This window comes from Emydura macquarii, unplaced genomic scaffold (assembly GCF_026122565.2).
Source record: "Emydura macquarii macquarii isolate MOO-44397 ecotype Brisbane River unplaced genomic scaffold, CSIRO-AGI_Emac_v2 contig_2863, whole genome shotgun sequence".
Lineage (NCBI taxonomy): Eukaryota > Metazoa > Chordata > Testudines > Chelidae > Emydura > Emydura macquarii.
Genome location: NW_027133000.1, coordinates 2,772,930 through 2,791,563, shown reverse-complemented (window position 1 = coordinate 2,791,563; position 18,634 = coordinate 2,772,930). Strand labels below are relative to the sequence as shown.

At 40.6% G+C, this 18,634-nt stretch overlaps 1 protein-coding gene and 1 long non-coding RNA gene across 7 annotated transcripts in view; one reads left to right on the top strand and one right to left on the bottom strand.

Annotated features, from left to right (window-relative positions):
* The window catches only part of SGMS2 (sphingomyelin synthase 2), a 67,833-nt gene that overhangs the window by 28,222 nt on the left and 20,977 nt on the right, over positions 1–18,634 (bottom strand). For 4 of the 6 annotated variants that reach the window (XM_067568231.1, XM_067568228.1, XM_067568227.1 and 1 more), the window contains one exon: positions 13,154–13,246. The exons of 1 other annotated variant lie outside the window; for it this stretch is intronic. The gene's annotated coding sequence lies outside the window, so the exon portion shown is untranslated. Of the gene's footprint in view, positions 1–13,153; positions 13,247–17,694; positions 17,784–18,634 lie in introns of all 6 variants that reach the window. One more of the 6 variants, XM_067568230.1, reaches the window with a different exon arrangement.
* Positions 1,724–4,585, top strand: LOC137166483 (uncharacterized). Its single transcript, XR_010923709.1, has 3 exons — positions 1,724–1,741; positions 2,227–2,354; positions 3,668–4,585. It is a non-coding gene; the product is annotated as an uncharacterized lncRNA (long non-coding RNA).

Here is an 18,634-nt window from a genome sequence, read left to right as displayed (position 1 = left end):
TGCTCCTTATTCACATTTGACCTGGTACAGTAGAAGGCTTGAAGTCTCTTACTGATCTGTGAGGTGGCTTTAGTCTTTAGAGAGAGGTGTGCCTAGGCCAGTGATTGATATGTCTGAGTCTGCCTGCCAGGGCTGCCAGCACGCTGAATACCCACTGTGAAGATCTATGGACATGCTCATTTTACAGAATTGCAGTAATGTCAGAAACAGGGCAGGGCTTGCTTAGGGTCTTCTAAAAACCTTAGATGCCTTTTGAGCAAGCTCAGAAGTAGTTTTTTGATTACTTACAACTCATTTAAAAATCCCATCCCCTTCTACCCAAATCCAAACTCTCTAATACGACTTAATGGAGGACTAGGCCCCTGTGAAATTTTGAAGCTTCTATTTTGGTCTAGCCCTTTTCAACTAAGTGAAATTAGAGGTCTTTTTAGACACGTACAGTTGCTAAACTGTTGTTTGCAACGTTGTTGTAGCCATGTTGATCCCAGGGTATTAAAAAAACAAGGTGGGTAAGGTAGTATCTTTTATTGCACCAACTTCTATTGGTGAAAGAGACACGCTTTTGAGCTATACAGAGCTCTTCTTCAGGTCTGGGTCCTTTCCCATTTTGTTTTATATTGTACATACGTAGGCATGCATTGTATTAACATACGTGGACAAGATATGTAAGTAAACTTTAAAAAGTTCTGTCTGAATATTCTCCTGTGACTGAGATCCAAGCAAAATGCAGCAGGAGGAAACCTCCATTCAGTCAGAGTTCACTTTAACCTGGAAATACACAATGGGTGTTTTTAATCAGGAAGCTACATGAGTAATTCTATACTTAGTTTAATTTGTATTAACTGAAAAACTCATAATAAGGAAGAAGGCACATAGATATTGCTGTATTATCTAATATTGGACCTAAAATCTATTTTTTCCAGGATTTACCTGCTTCATCCCCATTTAATGACGTTTTAATAATATATTCCACATCTTGCCTTGTTAAAACACTGCAGTACCACCTCAGATTATCAGACATATAGGAACAAACTCTCCAGCAACTGAAATTTTGTTATGTCCTCTGGTGTTGTTTTGGATGAGATTGTACATGGTCCTTTCAAGCTAGCCAGACAACTAAAATGCACTCTGGTTGGGGACCCAACTGTAGCCTTCTCAAATCCCCTTTCCACCCTTCATCATAAGATCTTGCATTTCCTTTAGATAGTGCTATAAGGAGAAAAGTCCTGATCCTTCAAGGCTTCTCTACACAGAACTCCCACTGACTTCAAATGAAGCCTTTCAGGTCAGAATTTAGATGACAGATTTCATTAACTGTAAAAAATATCCTAGAAGGGAACAGTTTTATCTTTTTCCCCCCCAAACTAAATCCAACTATAAACCCCCCACTTCTAAAAAACAGTGATTTTTCAGCTATTGACTAGCAGAAAGGCAAAGGGTGCTGGTGAAACCTATTACTTGCTGGTGATACCTATTCCAGGTAATTAACAAATGCAAGAGACTAAAAGTATATGATAGGAGCCTGTGACAGAGTTCTGGCAATCAGCAATTGACTCAGAACTCTGGTCACTATTTAACGAACTAAGCACCTGGGGAGGGGATGATTCAGGAGAGGAGTTTCTAATTACCAGATCAGATTAGGGACAGGTAGCTAATGAGCTAATTAGCCCATTAACTAGGAGACCAGATAAAAGAGCACAGGAAGGACGTGCAAGGGGAGAGAAACAGAAGACAAAGAAAGGTTAGTAGCACCTGACAAAAGAGCATTCTCAGGGAGGAGACACATTTTCTTCCTCAACCTTTGGAGAAGGGCTAGTAAAACTAAAGGATATCATAAATATTGTGACCGCACTCGTATGGAGAAGGTGGTGGAGTGTAGCACTGTAAATAAACTGCATGGTGATATCTACACAAGATAAGGTCTCTGAGCAGTCTGTGCGAAGCAAAGAGAACTGGAGCAGAAGGTGCCCGTCACAGAGCCCTATGCTGGCATCAGTTGCACTACTGCAATCTCACTGACGTCAATGGCTTTGCACAAATGGAATTTAATTCTTTATATTTAAATATATTCTTCCCGTATAGCAAGATCATTTGAAGAAAAGCATACCTAGTGGTCAAGGTTTAATTTAAAGAGAGCCACTTTAGGTAGACTTTGATAATGGTGGGGGCTCAAGAACTGCAATTGTCTTGTTTGACATCTCCATTAACTTTCTACTTTGCCCTAAGTCTATTTCATGCCATTATTGTGGTCACTGAGTCGGCTGCCTAGCATCTGTGGCACAAACAAGAATCCTGAGATTTTGGAGGCGGTCTTGATGGCCTGAGAAACACCACCAAACCCTGTATTTATGCAGGTATGGCAATACTGCTTTTTAATTAGTTCTCTCAGGATATGCAAAGTAGAGGAAAAGATTATAAATTTCACATGTTTATTAATATAACATTGGGCTATGAAGTGGGTCAGCAGTAGTCCTCTCCCCTCTGGGTCAGTGGGAGGCCACTCCACCTCACTATGTGCTCAGCTGACTGACAAGAGAATTGTGGGGCAGAGGTAAACAGTCTAGGGCTTTGGCTCTTAAGCAGGGCTTCGGACCAAATACTCAAAGAGGCTTGGGCCTTATGGCAGGACAGAGCTAGCAAGCAGCCTAAGGGGCTCTGGCCTTGGGGCGGGGCAGGGCAGAGCTGGCAAATAGGCCTCTGGGCTTATGGGGTGGCTGCCACTCCAGAGGTGGGGTTGGCAGCAGAGGGTAGGGAGACCCGGGCCCACCCTACTCCAGCGCCCTAACAGTGGCAGAAGGTTACACCATGGGATCTGTGGGGATCCAGCTGAAACACAGACCTGGTTTCAGGCCACAAAACAGCCAAACTAGGGTCAGCTGTCCCTGGGCTAATTCTACCCTCCTCTCAAGATACCTGGGTCAGTGGCTGTCTTCCATCTCCCTGGGGTAGATAGGCAGTGGTAGTCCTGGCAGCTCCTGTCTTGGTCGGTTGTTGACTCCAACAGTTCAGGCCAGTCTTCGGCATGGCAGGGGTCTTCTGCAAAGCAGATAGCGTCCGTCTCCTCCAGTGGCTCTGAGTTGCCTTTATACTTCCTGTCCCGCCCCTTGACTTCCAGTGGGAGGGGTGAGCCTGGCCTGGCTCCACCCATGGGGGCTCAGAGAGTGGTTCCTCCCCCTCTGGGTCAGTGGGAGGCGAGGCCACTCCACCTCACTACAGGCTATTTCAGCTATAACATCACAAGATTTAGACAAAGCCTTTGTATTTTTAGTCTAAGACTATTAATGGGAACCATGAGAAATGCACTTTGTGCTCCCTGATACTCACCATAATGCGAACTCAACTGGTGCCAATGTCAGCTTTAGACTTATACTGCAGAGATGCTCACCTTTTAAGAGCCAGGTGAATGGAACAGTGACAATCAGCAAGCAGTTAATTCATCTTCAGCAGTACTAAATATATTTCAGAGTGACAGCTGACAATCCATTAGAGACTATAAACTATCATCACATTCTTTCAGAAATCTGCTAGGATGGTAGCTTGCTTCTTAGAACAATAAAAATATGTTTCCAATAGTGTGAAGGATCTGTGTAATGTCTGTATCAAACTGACTTTTAGTTGATGGTCACACTGTAATTAAGAATATGACCTACATTGTAATTGCCTACAGGTCAAGAAGAGATCAATGGCGGCTTACTGTAAAGCCGGACAATGCTTTGAAGGGCAACAAAAGAGTAATCAACTTTGACTATCTTCCAATCAAAGGGCTCCATCCCTAGAACAATGGTTTTGCTAAAGAAAGTGGCCAGGTCAAAGGAAACTGGTTTTCTCAGTTTGGTGTTGGGGAAAAAGGGGGTAGGCACTTCCCAGTTACAATCTGACTGGGGTTCTGAAGCTGATCAGTTGGTCACATGAGAGAGGGAACTGAAATCCTATTTAAGAGAAGGATCTGCTCCAGGCTCTCTCTCTCTCTGGCTGACCATTCCCAGACAACAGATGGAATCAAGGAAGGGGCCTACCCACCTGACCTAGGACTCACAAGAAGAGGTCAGCATAGCCCCAGGGAAACAGTGTATAGTTTTCATTGTTCTTCTCAAATATCAGTAACTTCCATATGCTTTACAAGGTAAAATTTACTGTGATTAAAACCTGTGTTCCATACCTTACCTGCCATGTGGTTCCCAGGAATCAAACATTAAACAAAAGTACTCCACGGTGAGGTAGAACACTGGACAAGTGTTTATGACTTGGGGAGATGACTGGAGGTCATGTTAATGACTGGGGAGATTCAGGAGGTCTCAGAACTGGATTCAGGGTCTTGGGCGGTTGAAATGCCAAGATCCACCTCCCAACAGAGGGTGGCAATCAAGTAATCCATGACTGGAAATGTTTCTTGGAGGCCCAGAGCTAGAAACAGTGTCTGTACTCTGCCCTGACCAGCTGGCTTGGAAGCACACGGGATCCAAAGGTTGAGTCCAATAATAAAACAGACTGAGGACTGTCCACTAGGGGATGCAGCCAGATCATAATAAATGGCCTTTGTTAGTCAGCATTTGTATAGGCATAAGTTACACTACTGTGATAAGGCAACCCCCACCTGTGATGCCCTCCTGCTGCAAGCTGCAGCATGGAAAGGTCACCTGCTTTGGTTTCCCTCCTCCTCTTGCCCATGAAAGGAACAGTCTTTCAGTGTCTGATATTAAGCCCACCTCTGGGTATAATATATTCCATATACCAGTGTAGTTCTTTCCCCAAACTTTGTAGTAAAACCATTTTCCAGTTTCCACAATTAAACATACAGCAGGTTTTTCCTATTCCCCTCTCCAGGGACATCACCAGCAAGTCACCCATGCAAGAGTCAAAACAGCACTTTGGGTTCGGTTCCTTTGGCCTCTAACCCAGCATCTGCCTCCTCAAGCCTAAGAGTGATCAGTCTTCCCACAGCCTTTCACTCGGATCTTCATACCAAGGGCTCCCCATCTTGCAGCATTCCATTCCTCCGTGACTCTGAGTCATATCCAGAAATCTGCTTGCTTCTGTGCTCAGCTTCCCCTGACCAAGCTGGATCTTCCCCTCTTCCTAGGGGCCACTGTCTATGCCTTCTGCTTGTCAAGGGACTACAGCTTCAGTCAGCTCTCACCCAACAGCTTTCTTCCAGGCTACTCACCAGCAGCTCCCAGTTACTGCTGTCCTTCCAAATTCAGCTCTCCCCCAAGCAACTGCTTCCATCATTTCCTTGCTAATTCTCTCTTGTCTGGGTCTCAGGTAGCTTTCACCTGCCCCTTCCTGCCTCTCTCAAGTAGCTCTCATCTGCCTCTTCCTGAGCCCTCTCAGCCTCTGACTCACCTGGTCTCTCAGTCACCAGATCTTTTCCCCTCTGAGGCCCATGTGCCCTTTTTAAAGCCCATTTGGGATTCAGCTAATGAGTCACATGTGCACTGGCCCAACTGCTCCCTCTTAAAGGAACCTGTCACCCTATGACAACTACCCACTAAAATTATATAGCTGTCCAAACTCTAGTTTTGTTTTATTAATAGACTGCACTGTAAGAAGATTGAAATGGAAAGGTTCCATTGCAACTATAGCAAAATTGGAAGAAGCCCAAGGAAAAGCTGGACTGTATCATCTTTTCATCACATTGGGATCCAGTCCTTCAGACTTACACTTTATAGCTATCAGAACATAACATCGCTGTGGTTTGTAGCCTTCTACAATGTGGTGGATGCAATTTTAGTCTCCCTAAATGAGCCACTTAAGATTGAGCTGCAAAGACTGAGGTAAACAAGGATATCCCTGTTTTAAAAAAAAAAACAAAAAACAAAAACAAAAAAACCCAAAAAAACAACATATCCTTTGCAAGAACAGAGTTGCTTAGTCAGTGATGTTATAAGAATAAGAATTACTAGTGTAATTAATGTGTTTCAAAGACAACAAATTTGGAGAAAAAAGCAAGAGAGCAGAGTCTATAAAACAAAAAGGTAAATGACTATAATAAACTACAGGCAGTTTCTAAATGTGTGGTAGCAGAATGTTCTTATCATTCTTGGCAAGTAGTCCTCTCTTACTCTTATAGGCAAGAAATCTTCTCTGGGCTGTATAACCAATCAATTATTTTATTTTCAGCCACGTTGTTATTTTAAGAAAGCTTCGGTGTGAAGAGGTAAGTGTATAAGAACATATGAAATGTATTCTTCTTTGTCAATCTCAGGATTTTCATACAAGGTTCATTCTGTCTTTGTGCTAGGGGTTCTCAAACTTTTTTTCTGGGACCCCCTTTGAAAATATTTCAGGCTGTGATGACCTCCACAAAAAATGACGATCCCTTCCATGCCATGCCACCCTTACTTCTGCGCTGCTGCTGGGGTCAGTGCTGCCTTCAGAGCACACAGCCAGCAGCTGCTGCTCTCCGGCCACACAACTCTGAAGGGCTCTGGTTGTCAGCCATGCATGGGGCTGATAGCTGCAGCCATGGCATGCATATGGCTGACAGCTCCCCTCCTCCCCCCATAATAACCTCACGACCCCTTGAGGAGTCCCAACCCCCAGTCTGAGAACATTTGAAACATTTATACTGATTTTTTAATATCTAACCAACAGGTATTTCTTAAAATACTTGCACAAATCCTAAGATTTGTGCATTAAATTCTTTACTGAAGACACTTGGAACATCTGCACAGAAGTTCTGAATTTACAAATTTTTTATTAATTTTTAATTATACTGCTTTAAGCAAGGATAGTGAGATATTTCTGTTACACTGATTAAAATGCCCTTATAGAGGATTTTAAACAAATATTCATAATATGGGCATTTGTTCTATAGCTTCTACATTAAATATGTGCTGTTCTATAAATTTAGATTTTAAATGAAAATCAGTTTTCCAATAAATTTTATTTTTAAAGCAAAATAGCTTTATTGGGGCATGTGAAAACTTATGAGAAAAATTTTAAATAATATTTTTATCTGTTTTTATATTGGTGGTTGGGATGTGCTGAAAGGAATGCCAGAGACAGATCAGTATATGTGCGGTTTGGAGACAGTTCAGAAACAGCTAAACTACTTATGCTGTATGACCAGGAAAAATTATGTAAAAGAAGGATATTGATGCTATACCTGATCTTAGATTATACAAAACTTTATATGTCAATGAACCGTTTGCTAGTTTTTCAAATATTTTGAAATGTTTACTTATCACAAATTATACATAATATTTTTCCTACAATGGATATGGTCTTCTGGGATACAGTTGGGATGAGAACCCAAGAGATACTGAGTACCCCTCCACTCTCACTGAAGGCAATGAAGTAGACAGTGCTCAGCACATTGCTAGACAGGGCCCTGGAAAGCTTTTAGATTTGCAGCACTGCCATTCATGTCTAGTCTGGAACTCATGTTTGTGAAAATAAAACTGTCAGACTTGACTTGAGCCAAGATCGTAACAAACATTAAGTGTGAACAAATGTTTGCAAAATTCTCATAAGTTTACTTGTTACATAAAATATTTTCCTACCGTGAATATGCTTGGCAGTACTGCACTTCAAGACTTTTAGAACTGCAGTACTGATGTTTGTACCCACACTTGTATAAACATATGTCTACGAGAATAAACTGATACCTGTTAACATAGAAATTTCTAAACAATCCTGAAAGAAATTCCTTGATACCCTGCCCATTCAGCAGTTGCCCCCAATCCAAACTAAAGCTCAATAGGACATTTAAAATTGGATTGCAGTGATACAGTTTTCTTAGAACAAAGCAATGGTTTTCCCTCAAACCAGAGATTTTCAGTGCTCTCTTCCTTAGTTAGGGCCCGGTCCAGCAGCTACTAAAGTCAAAGAAAAGATTCCTGTTGGCCACAACAGCACTATCCGTAATGGATATACCATCTTTGAACTTGACCCTGCATTTATTGTGCATTTCAGAATAATAATGAGGACAATGGGAGTTCTGATATGCACACAAATGCAGAACCAGATTATCATGGATACATTCTTCAAAGGTTATCTTACTGTGAAATATGACTTTGCAAAAAAGGCAGTTGGAATTCTACATTTGCCCCTCATTGAGTTGCAAAACAAATGTTATCAGTTTATATAAACTGGAAGATTTCTTCCCCTAGCTCCCATCTAGTCCTATAACCTCAATTTGGGACTCAATCTAGCTGTGTTCTTTCCTTCTTATCCATCATCATGGGTAATAGCTCTGCAGCAATGAGAAGTGTCATGCATCTGGGGTCACACTCTTACTGGGCAGCCACATCACGCTTATCCATGTCCCAGCTGTGATCTTTCTTCTTAAATTGAATTGTGGGTAGATGCTGCAACTGCTCCTCCTACCAACCATGGGAGTCTGAGGCCCCTGTCTTCAGGCAGCCGGGAGGCCTCTCTACCTTGCCACTGTGGAGCCCCCCAGATATCAAAAGACTCAGTCCTTGGCAATTGACACCTGGGGTTGATAGTTATTCCCTCTACAATTGTTTTGTCTCTGCCTAGTTTCCCTGTCTATAAAATTGGGACAGATTTCTATCTCCATGAGAATGCTTCTACAGCTCCCTGAAGATGAAGAGTGCTATAAATGGTAAGTATTATCTCTCATCATCCTTTCAGACAAAGAAAGAAAAGGTTAGCGTCAGATTTCTTTGGCAAAAATCATAGGTATATTTAAAATATCTTTTAGCATATAAAGCGCTAAAAGATTGTCAGACCTTGGTAAATTTGTACCAGGGACTTTAAGGATAATAACCATGCCCGGAAACCTGCTATTAACAAAACGTTTGCACTTTTGTTATCTAGCTACTAATTCTCTGGGTCATATAAAAGCTACTAAAAGCATTTAATCCCACATCCTAAAGAATCTATCCTTTACTAGGTTCAAAAGGAATTTCAATATGATTAGATCTAGCGGAAAAAATGCAGTAAGTTAAACTTTAAAACTGCAGAGGAAAAGTTATGGCTCAGAAACCCTAACATCTGGGGAAAATAAATAAAGATTCTACTGATATATATTCAGTAACACTGCAGAGAAATGTTACATAGTTACAACCGTATCTTGCTGCTTATTAAAGTATAGATATTATTCACAACCAATATTCCATAAGCCTGATAGACCTATGATAGTGAAGTAGTTTTACTGTGGCTGAAAAGATTTTAAAACATAAACAAACAAAATCACAAAAAAGTCCAGTAATCTTAAATGGCTTTTGTTTTGAGGAACTGTAGAAAGTTTGTACACAAATTATGTATTTTGACAAAACCTCTTCCATGGACAGTATTGAGAATGGCTTTAAGGAACTTCTTTTTTAAAAATAAAAGAGTAGAGATTGAAGTTTACACATGGACAAGGTTTATTTCTAGAGGGATCCAGCTAGCTAGCTGGCAGCGTGCCTGGGGTGAACTGTTAAGGACTATCAGACATAATGAGAAGGGCAAAAATCACTATTTAAAATAAATAAAAATCTCTATGACCAGACCTATGGGTCCCACTTTTTATGGGGTCTGCTGTTTCATCAACATAGTTATGCTCTCTGACTCAAATTTTCTGCTGCTGCTGCACTGTCTAGTGTCACTGCAGTACTATACAACAAAAGATTATCCTGTGAAAAACAGAATTGTCAAGGTGTGTTGACAACCCAAGTACCACAAACGCTTATCCAAATGCCACTCTCTCCCCCTCACCAAACAAAACTTGAAGAAAAACAGTGGTCAAGGTGACAAGAAATTCAGCATAAAAGGATTGAGCATTCCACCTTAAAGCAGTCACATACAACATTGGCTCTCTTCTTTCAAATTCAAAATCTTCTATCTAGTTGCAGAGAGGTAAAGATTGAAACAGTGCCTCAGAATTCAGATGGAAAGAGAGAGTAAAAGTTTAGTCACTATGTCTAAAGGGTGGAGACTGCACTGAGTAATCCGTGATTCAAAATGCCTCTGCTATAGGGTGTGTCAATGAGCAATTAATAAAAAAGAAAAAAGAAAGTCACATGCTATATGTCACCCTGATAAGAGTTCACTCTGTACATGAGACATCCTAAAAATATGCAGTGTAGTTGTGTTGGTCACAGGATATTAGAGGGACAAGGTAGGCGAGGTAACACCCTCCAGTTAGCTGTGATGTTCAGAGTACCTTTCCCAGACCTGAGGGAAAGCTCTGTGTAGGTTGAAAGTTGTCTCTCTCACCAACAGAAATTGGTCCAATAAAAGATATTACCTCACTCACCTTGTCTCATCCTGAAAATATTCCAGAATAACCACAAGTGCCATGGGACACAATGGCAATGGAGTTAGCAGTCTGGCAAGTTATTCCCAACACTATTCCTGAAAGGAATGCAGTGCCAGCTGCAAAATAAGAGTTCTTATTTACAGAATAAATAGTAATACTCATAAAACATTCATTAAAGATTATTGTACAGTAGTACATTAAAAACCATCCATCTAAAACTTCAAAAATAATGGACAAAATAAATGTTTAGCCTCTTTGATCCCAAAAGAGTCCAAAGTGCTTTAACAGTATATGCAGGGACCACCTTTTCCAGCACTGATGCATACTTCACCTCTGAGATTGAATGTGGCAGCTCCAACAGATCAAAGCAACATTATACAACAGCCTACTTAGATTGGGCAAATATAATCCTTCAAACTGGAATTTGTTCAGGACATCAGGAACAACACCCCATACTCTTGCAAAAAGTGTCTTGAATAGTCAAAGTCACAAAGAACCAGAACTCCCATTTCATATTTTATCTGTAAGACAGAAACTCCAACAGCACCTCTTAGCACTATACCAATGTCTCTCAACCTTTACAGACTACTGTACCCTTTCAGGAGTCTGATTTGTCTTGTGTCCCCCCCAAGTTAAACCTCACTTAAAAAGGACTTGCTTACAAAATCAGACATAAAAATACAAAAAAATGTCATAGCAAACTATTACTAAAAAATTGCTTACTTTCTCATTTTTACCATATAATTGTAAAAATAAATCAATTGGAATAGAAACATACATTTTAGTGTATAGTGAATAGAGCAGAACAAACAAGTAATTGTATGAAATTTTAGTTTGTACTGACTTAGCTAGTGCTTTTGTTGTAGCCTGTTGTAAAACTGGACAAATATCTGGATGAGTTGATGTACCCCCTGGAAGACCTCTGCATACCCCCAGAGGTACATGTACCTCTGGTTGAAAACCACTGCACCATACAAAGGGCTTGTCTATATAGGGGCCCTCAGGGAAACTAAACTGAACTAACAAAAGATGCAAATTTAAAGTGCATCAGTTACAACACATTAAACCCTGTGTGGACACTTTTTCATTCAGAAGTAAAATGACCTGAGTTTATTTTTAGCTTATTCACTGAATTAACAGATATACAACTGAATTCACTGGATAAAACTAAAACAAAAACAGACCATTTCACTTCTGAATTAGAGTATCCACATGGGGGCTTAAATGTGCTTTAACTAACACACACAAAATTTACACCTTTAGTTGATTTGGCATATCTTTCCTGAGCACTACCTGTGTAGACACACCCTAAGGATTCCTATTCATTATTTATTTGAAAGAATTTCATTTACTGAATTGTCAATTCAATTCTTGAACAATACGAGTACAGCAGCAGGAGTATACTATCAACCACATGATCAGGATGGTGATGGTGACTTTGAAATGCTCAGAGAGATTAGAGAGCCTACAAAGGCAGAAAATGCAGTAATAATGGGGGGATTTACACTATCCTCATATTGACTGGGTATGTGTCACTTCAGGAATGGATACAATTTGGGATACAAAAGGACTGCTTCTTGGACCAGCTTTTCCTGGAACCCACAAGCAGTAAGACAATTCTTATGAATTCTTTGGAGGTCTTTCATCCAAGTATTGAGTTAACACCACGTACCTTAGTTTATGAGATTTAATGGCAACACAGCATGTGGGAGGACTGCTGTCTCTCAATCAAGAGAATAAATGGCTAGATACTTGGCACATTCAAATAGCACTGATACAGGAAATTAAATTTCCCTCCTCCCAAAAGCCACCCCATATTTACTTCTCCCTACCTCCCTGCTACATCTGACCTGCTACAAATGCATGTCCCTTCACTCCACATCCTTTTGGAAGTGATGCCAGAGCTTTCTGCACACTGCTCATAAGTGACAGACCTTTTAGCAATTTTAGCTAGCATGTAATCAATGCACTTTCTCTATACATGCCTGAGTTGGAAGTAAAAACGTACATATGAAGACTGAACTGAAAGGCAACACAACAGATCAAAGGATTCCAAAAACTTCCTGGAAACCACGAGAGCAAAACTGGAGTGGTTTGTGACATCACCAGAACTTGTATGAAAGCCCTTATTCAGAGTTCTTTTGTTGTGTTTCCTAGATTTGGTGGGTCATACTTTACATGAAAAACACATTTAAAAAAATTATCACAGTCAAATACCCCATGCAACTTCCTATCTGTTTGTTTTTGGTAGGATTGCAGGTTCAAGATTTGCTATTAGCAGGAGAAAGTCTTTTCCTCAACCAGTGTGAGAAATTCATTGCCTCTTTTTATTCTAAGAGTAACAATTATGTCCTCCTCTCTTTCTCCTCCCTTGTCCCAGATGGTTCTTTAGGACACAATACATTCCCTTAAGACAACTTGTTCTCTTATTCTTTGTGCTGTCTTCCCACAACCCTAGACATTAATTATAGAAAATGACAGTAGTTTGCCTCAGGTACATTCCCCAGTTCTCTAAAGTCTGCCACTGTCAAGCTTGTTTTAAACCATGATACTAATTACTGACCTATTTCACGTTTATTTTATTCTTGAATCCTACTTGTCCAACAGCAAGTGCACAGGAATATTTTCAAAAGATAGGGTATATATATTAATCATTCTTTTGCACAAATATTTGAACCTTAAAATACTCCATCAGTTTCCAACAGACTTCCCAACAACCTGGGGTAACTTAGAAGCCGCATGCAGATGATCTGATGGAGCACAAATCCCATCAGCTGAAATGCCCTGCTTCAAACTGGTTACATCCAGATGAATTTGTAAACTCTACAAGCATTAGACTTCCCAAGACTTTCCAGCAAATATGAGGACAGCTGTGGGAGCTTCTCCCTCTTCCCTTATATTGCAAAGTTATACTAGAAAGTTTAAAAGCTTCAAACTTACATTTATTGACATAGAAAAAGAGACAAGCAATTCAACATGGCTCTTTCTGAAGTGATGTACTGATGTTTGGCAGAAGATTATTCCCTGAAATGTCTATAAAAAAGAAAATATGATTTAGTTACACTCTTAAATCCTCCACAGTTTTGTAAAAAAATACAGGATAGGATGTTAATTATGGCATTTGTCTATGCTTTTAGAGTTCTTCTTTTAAATGAAAATTCTCCTATAAAGTCAACTGATAAAATGTTTTTTAAAAAATTAAATCATTAGGATACTATACAATAGGCTATCCCAATTTGTTTTTACTTTTCCAGATACTCTATAATGTTATATTTGCTGATGTGCAACCATAACAGTTTTAATATATAGTATAGAAAAAACCTATTGCACCCTTATATCGAATGAAAAGAATAGCGGTGAATAAGAACTCTGTTTGTACCAATGAAATTCTAATAAACAAAAACTTGACGCTTGACTTGATGATAATTCTCCAGCAACATTCTCATAACATCTGTATGTAGCATCTTTCATGTTCAATAAATGTTAAGTATTATCCTTTTTAGCAGTATGGGATTAAATATCTGGCAAAGAGCAACTACGCAGCCCTCACTGGAATCAAAGAACAACTCCAAAAATGTCAAGATCAAAGATGTTTCAGTTTACAAGGGTTTGTGGTTACAGCAGCATTTTACTCAGGGGCAGGGTGAAGTGAAATTAGCCTCTGAAGAAATTGCTTATTAGAAAGTAAAAGCCTTCTTCTAAAATAAAAAGAAAATCCAATTAGTAAGATGCACTGTAACAGATTTTGTAACACTTGCTACTTGTTCAATTAACAGGTATTTGCTCCATGGATCAGCCAACTGTACTCCATTACTCACAGACAACATTAATAACCCAATCTGTCTCCTAAATCAAAAACTGCTACTTATCTGACAAGAACGCAGAAAATCTGCATCTAGATCCAGCTGTAGATTTAGTAAATACCAACATCTTCATCTTCAGAGAAGAAAAATGATGCTGATACTGCATATGAGAAAGATACATTTGCAGTCTGGTGGTTATCATTCATGAGTTAGTCATCCATTTCCCAACTCATGATGATAAAACCTTTATACGATACCTCAGTGGTGAAAGGGCAGGTTCAAAACTATTTTGAAAAGCTGGACATGCACAAGTCCATGGGGCCAGATGCAATGCATCCGAGAGTGCTGAGGGAGTTGGCTGATGTGATTGGAGAGCCATTGGCCATTATCTCTGAAAACTCATGGTGATCAGGGGAGGTCCCAGACGATTGGAAAAAGGCAAAAATACTACCTATCTTTAAAAAAGGGAAGGAGGAGGATCCAGGGAACTACAGACCAATCAGCCTCACCTCAGGCCCAGAAAAAATCATGAAGCAGGTCCTCAAGGAATCCTTTTTGAAGAACTTGGAGGAGAGGAAGGTGGTCAGGAACAGTCAGCATGGATTCACCAAGAGTAAGTCATGCCTGATCAACCTGATTGCCTTCTATGATGAGATGACAGGCTCTGTAGATGTGGGGAAAGTGGTGGACGTGATATACCTTGACTTCAGCAAAGTTTTTGATACGGTCTCTTGCAGTATTCTTGCCAGCAAGTTATATAAGCATGGGTTGGATGAATAGACTATCAGGTGGATAGAAAGCTGGCTAGATCATCAGGCACAACGGGTAGTGATCAATGGCTTGATGTCTAGTTGGCAGCCGGTATCAAGCGGAGTGCCCCAGGGTTCGGTCCTGGGGCTTATTTTGTTCAACATCTTCATTAATGACCTGGAGGATGGGGTTGATTGTACCCTCAGCAAGTTTGCAGATGACACTAAGCTGAGGGGAGTGGTAGATATGCTTGAGGGTAGGGATAGGATACAGAGTGACCTAGACAAATTGGAGGATTGGGCCAAAAGACATCTGAGGAGGTATGAACTTGTGTGCACTGCTACAGACTGGGGACTGACTGGCTAAACAGAAGTTCTGCAGAAAAGGACTTGGGGGTTACAGGGAACAAGCAGCTGGATATGAGTCAACAGTGTGCTCTTGTTGCCAAAAAGGCTAACGGCATATTGGGTTGCATTAATAAGAGCATTGCCAGCAGATTGAGGGAAGAGATTATTCCCCTCTATTCGCCACTGGTGAGGCTACATTTGGAGTATTGTGTCCAGTTTTCGGCCCCCCATTACAGGAAGGATGTGGGCAAATTGGAGAGAGTCCAGCGGAGGACAACGAATATTATTAGGGGGCACATGACTTACGAGGAGAGGCTGAGAGAACTGGGCTTATTTAGTCTGCAGAAGAGAAGAGTGAGTGGGGATTTGATAGCAGCCTTCAACTACCTGAAGGCGGGTTCTAAGGAGGATGGAGCTAGGCTGTTCTCAGTTGTGGCAGATGACAGAACAAGGAGCAATGGTCTCAAGTTGCAGTGGGGAAGACCTACTTTGGATATTAGGAAAAACTTTCTCTAGGAGGGTGGTGAAGCACTGGAATGGGTTACCTAGGGAGGTGGTGGAATCTCCATCCTTAGAGGTTTTTAAGGTCTAGCTTGACAAAGCCTTAGCTGGGATGATTTCGTTGGGGTTGGTCCTGGTTTGAGCAGGGGGTTGGACCAGATGATCTCCTGAGGTCCCTTCCAAACCCTAAACTTCTATGATCATATACTCCATATTTTATATATGACAGTGTGAGAGAGGGTAAGACATACATAGAACATTTATTCTCCAAATCTCTGTGGCATTCTCTGAATTCCCCTCCTTCTCTATGCACACATCCCCATTGAGTCCTTGCCATGGTCTGAAGAAATATCTGTAGACGATGTTTTTAAATACTTGCATGTGTGTTATCCATTGGGACAGATAGCTTAAGTCCACTCTTTGGTAGGAAGCAGGAAGCCTTATATATTTGATTGGTATCTTGTACAGATGGTCATGCTCAGATTTGATCAATCTCATCCTCCCAGGCATCAAATGGGAATCTTGCATTCATGACAGAGCAATATTTAACTTTCACGAAGGCTGTATTGACACTAGGGGTTTGCTTTGCAAAAAGCTTCCCAATGTTACTAGTATCAGGCAATGCCACCCTCCTAAGCAGCATTAGGCTACACTGTGTTAAAAACAACAGTGGCTACAGAAGCCTTGTCTATATGTAGACTCTCCCTTTTTCTATATAGCAGGATTCCCATCATTGCTTCCACCTATGGAGAAGCACCACCTGTGACAATGGTGGGAAACATTTGCAAAAAATACCCTAGTGCCTTGTCCACTTATAATTCTACTTACATTTCTATTAACTGATGGAAAAATTCCAGTCCTGGAAAAATTAGATGCCAGATTGTTGCTCTTGGCACTGCAGACTCAACAAATGTACATTAGTTTATCCCATCAAGACTACTTTTGCAGCTAAAAAAAATCTAGGGTTTTTTAAGACCTAAAATCTTAAATTTTGATAAAACAGAATAAAATTAGGATGCCTCCTGATTTCAACATTTTGGCTACTTTTCTCTACTAAGTTTGCTTACAACTTGCTAAATAGTTTACTTTTCCTTAACCCCCATTCCACAAAATATTAGATATTCTGCTGCAGTTATAATAGAATTGTATAGAAGTTACCATTGAACTACTGCATTGTGTATTTTGTAACATGAAAGGTGGGCCACATGTTATACGGTATCAAAGAGCAGTTTTATGCTATACAAGGGTGACGAGGCCCTGGTCTACACTTATCTGGAGATTCGGCGGCAGTCAACGAGAGTTTTACAAGCTACTCTGCGTAGCTTGCGTAATTCCCATTGACTGCTGTGCTTTCCTTCTGCGTTCTGTCTTCACTGCCCTGTGCCACTTGAGGGCGTGGTTTACTAGCGTCAACTTCCTGATCGATTGAGCGGGTCTACACTGACTGCTCAATCGATCCAGAAAGATCGATCTGACGGCCGCGACTTTGCCACTGTCAGTATAGACATACCCTAGATGTCTCTTGTTAGAAAACCTCCCATAACCTTGGCCTAACTCATTGTAAAGTATACTAGCATGCCTCAGGTATAACAGATGCCCTATAAAACTCTGCTTTTACCCTCATTGACTCCTACAACCCATTCTGGCTTCTTATATGCTGACTGAGCTCATCTCTGGACAAATCCCTTTGTTTTTAAATCTACAAAGCAGTGTGAAAGGAGACAATCTTCATTAACATTTGCCAAGTTCATAGCCTCTCATCATTCAAAAGACATCTGAAAACACACCTTTTCCATATAGCATTTTTCCTATTGCATCTTCCCTAGCAGAGTTGGCCTCTCCAAATCTGCCCAGAGTCTTTCCTGCCTGGATGGGGTGGAGACCCGGCCCAGGCTTGGGCTGTGAGGAGGATGCTGCCCACAGAGATGATCAAGCTTCCCAACAAGGCACTAGACAAGAGGGAAGTGGAGCTGGAGACACAGACCTTTACCCTTTTGCTATTTAAACACAGTGGTCAGAAAGATCCATTGAACCAACAAAGAAGTGCTTTTAAAAATCCCTTCCCCAAGTTTAATCTTACCTCACAATACAAAAGATAGATTTGATACAGCAGTGGCCAAAAAAGGAAAAAAGCAAGCACTGCAGTCGTCTATCCAAGACTTGGGTGATCTGTGACAAATGAGGTTGAGGAGAAGACAAGATAAATGAAAAGAGTATCTGCAATACTGATGAAACGTATTAGTCATGACTGGTGTACACAAGTAAAATTTTTCTGTCCACAGCTAAAATTAAAATTATGGGTCTTGATTCACAGAGCCACCTCATTACAAAGAGGCATCACCACAAATACCATACCCTGCCATTTACAAGATATTGGCCTTTTTGATGAAAAAACTTCTGGGCTGACATTTTACTTGAAGGGGGACTTTCTATATCTGAGGAAATGTCCTAAGTACTCATCTGTACTCTACTTACGCTGTCACAACTAAGTTGACAATTGGAAGAGCTCCCCAGCTCTCAGGCCAACTTTTCCTTCAGCTTGATACCATACTGAAGTCAAATTTGTGGTTATGTCTTCAGTCTGTTGCTCTGGAAAGGCTTGTGATATCAAAAACTCAGATTAGTATGAACCTGAGGAAAGCATACTGTTTAACCTGTTGACCTCAGAGGGGAACAGCTATGTAAACAGAGGGCTGCAGTTCTTTCCCCTCAAGAACTTCCAGTCCAACTCCTAGTTTCACCCTCCATCTATGAACAATACATTCAGCAGTGAAGGAGTAAAAAGTGCAAATTAGCTTCAAACTAACCAACATATTAAAAAATGTCATGTATAATGACAGCATTTGAAAGGCAGGTGGATTTTTGTACGCTTGAATGTTCCTCTTAGCATGAAAGAACTACGATATTTTAATATATCCATATATTCAAATTGAAAGGCCACAGAGACAGGTTATGAAAAATATCCATGCTGCAAAGCAAGTTAATTTCCTAAAATTGCTGATGACTGCTATTCTTCTTTA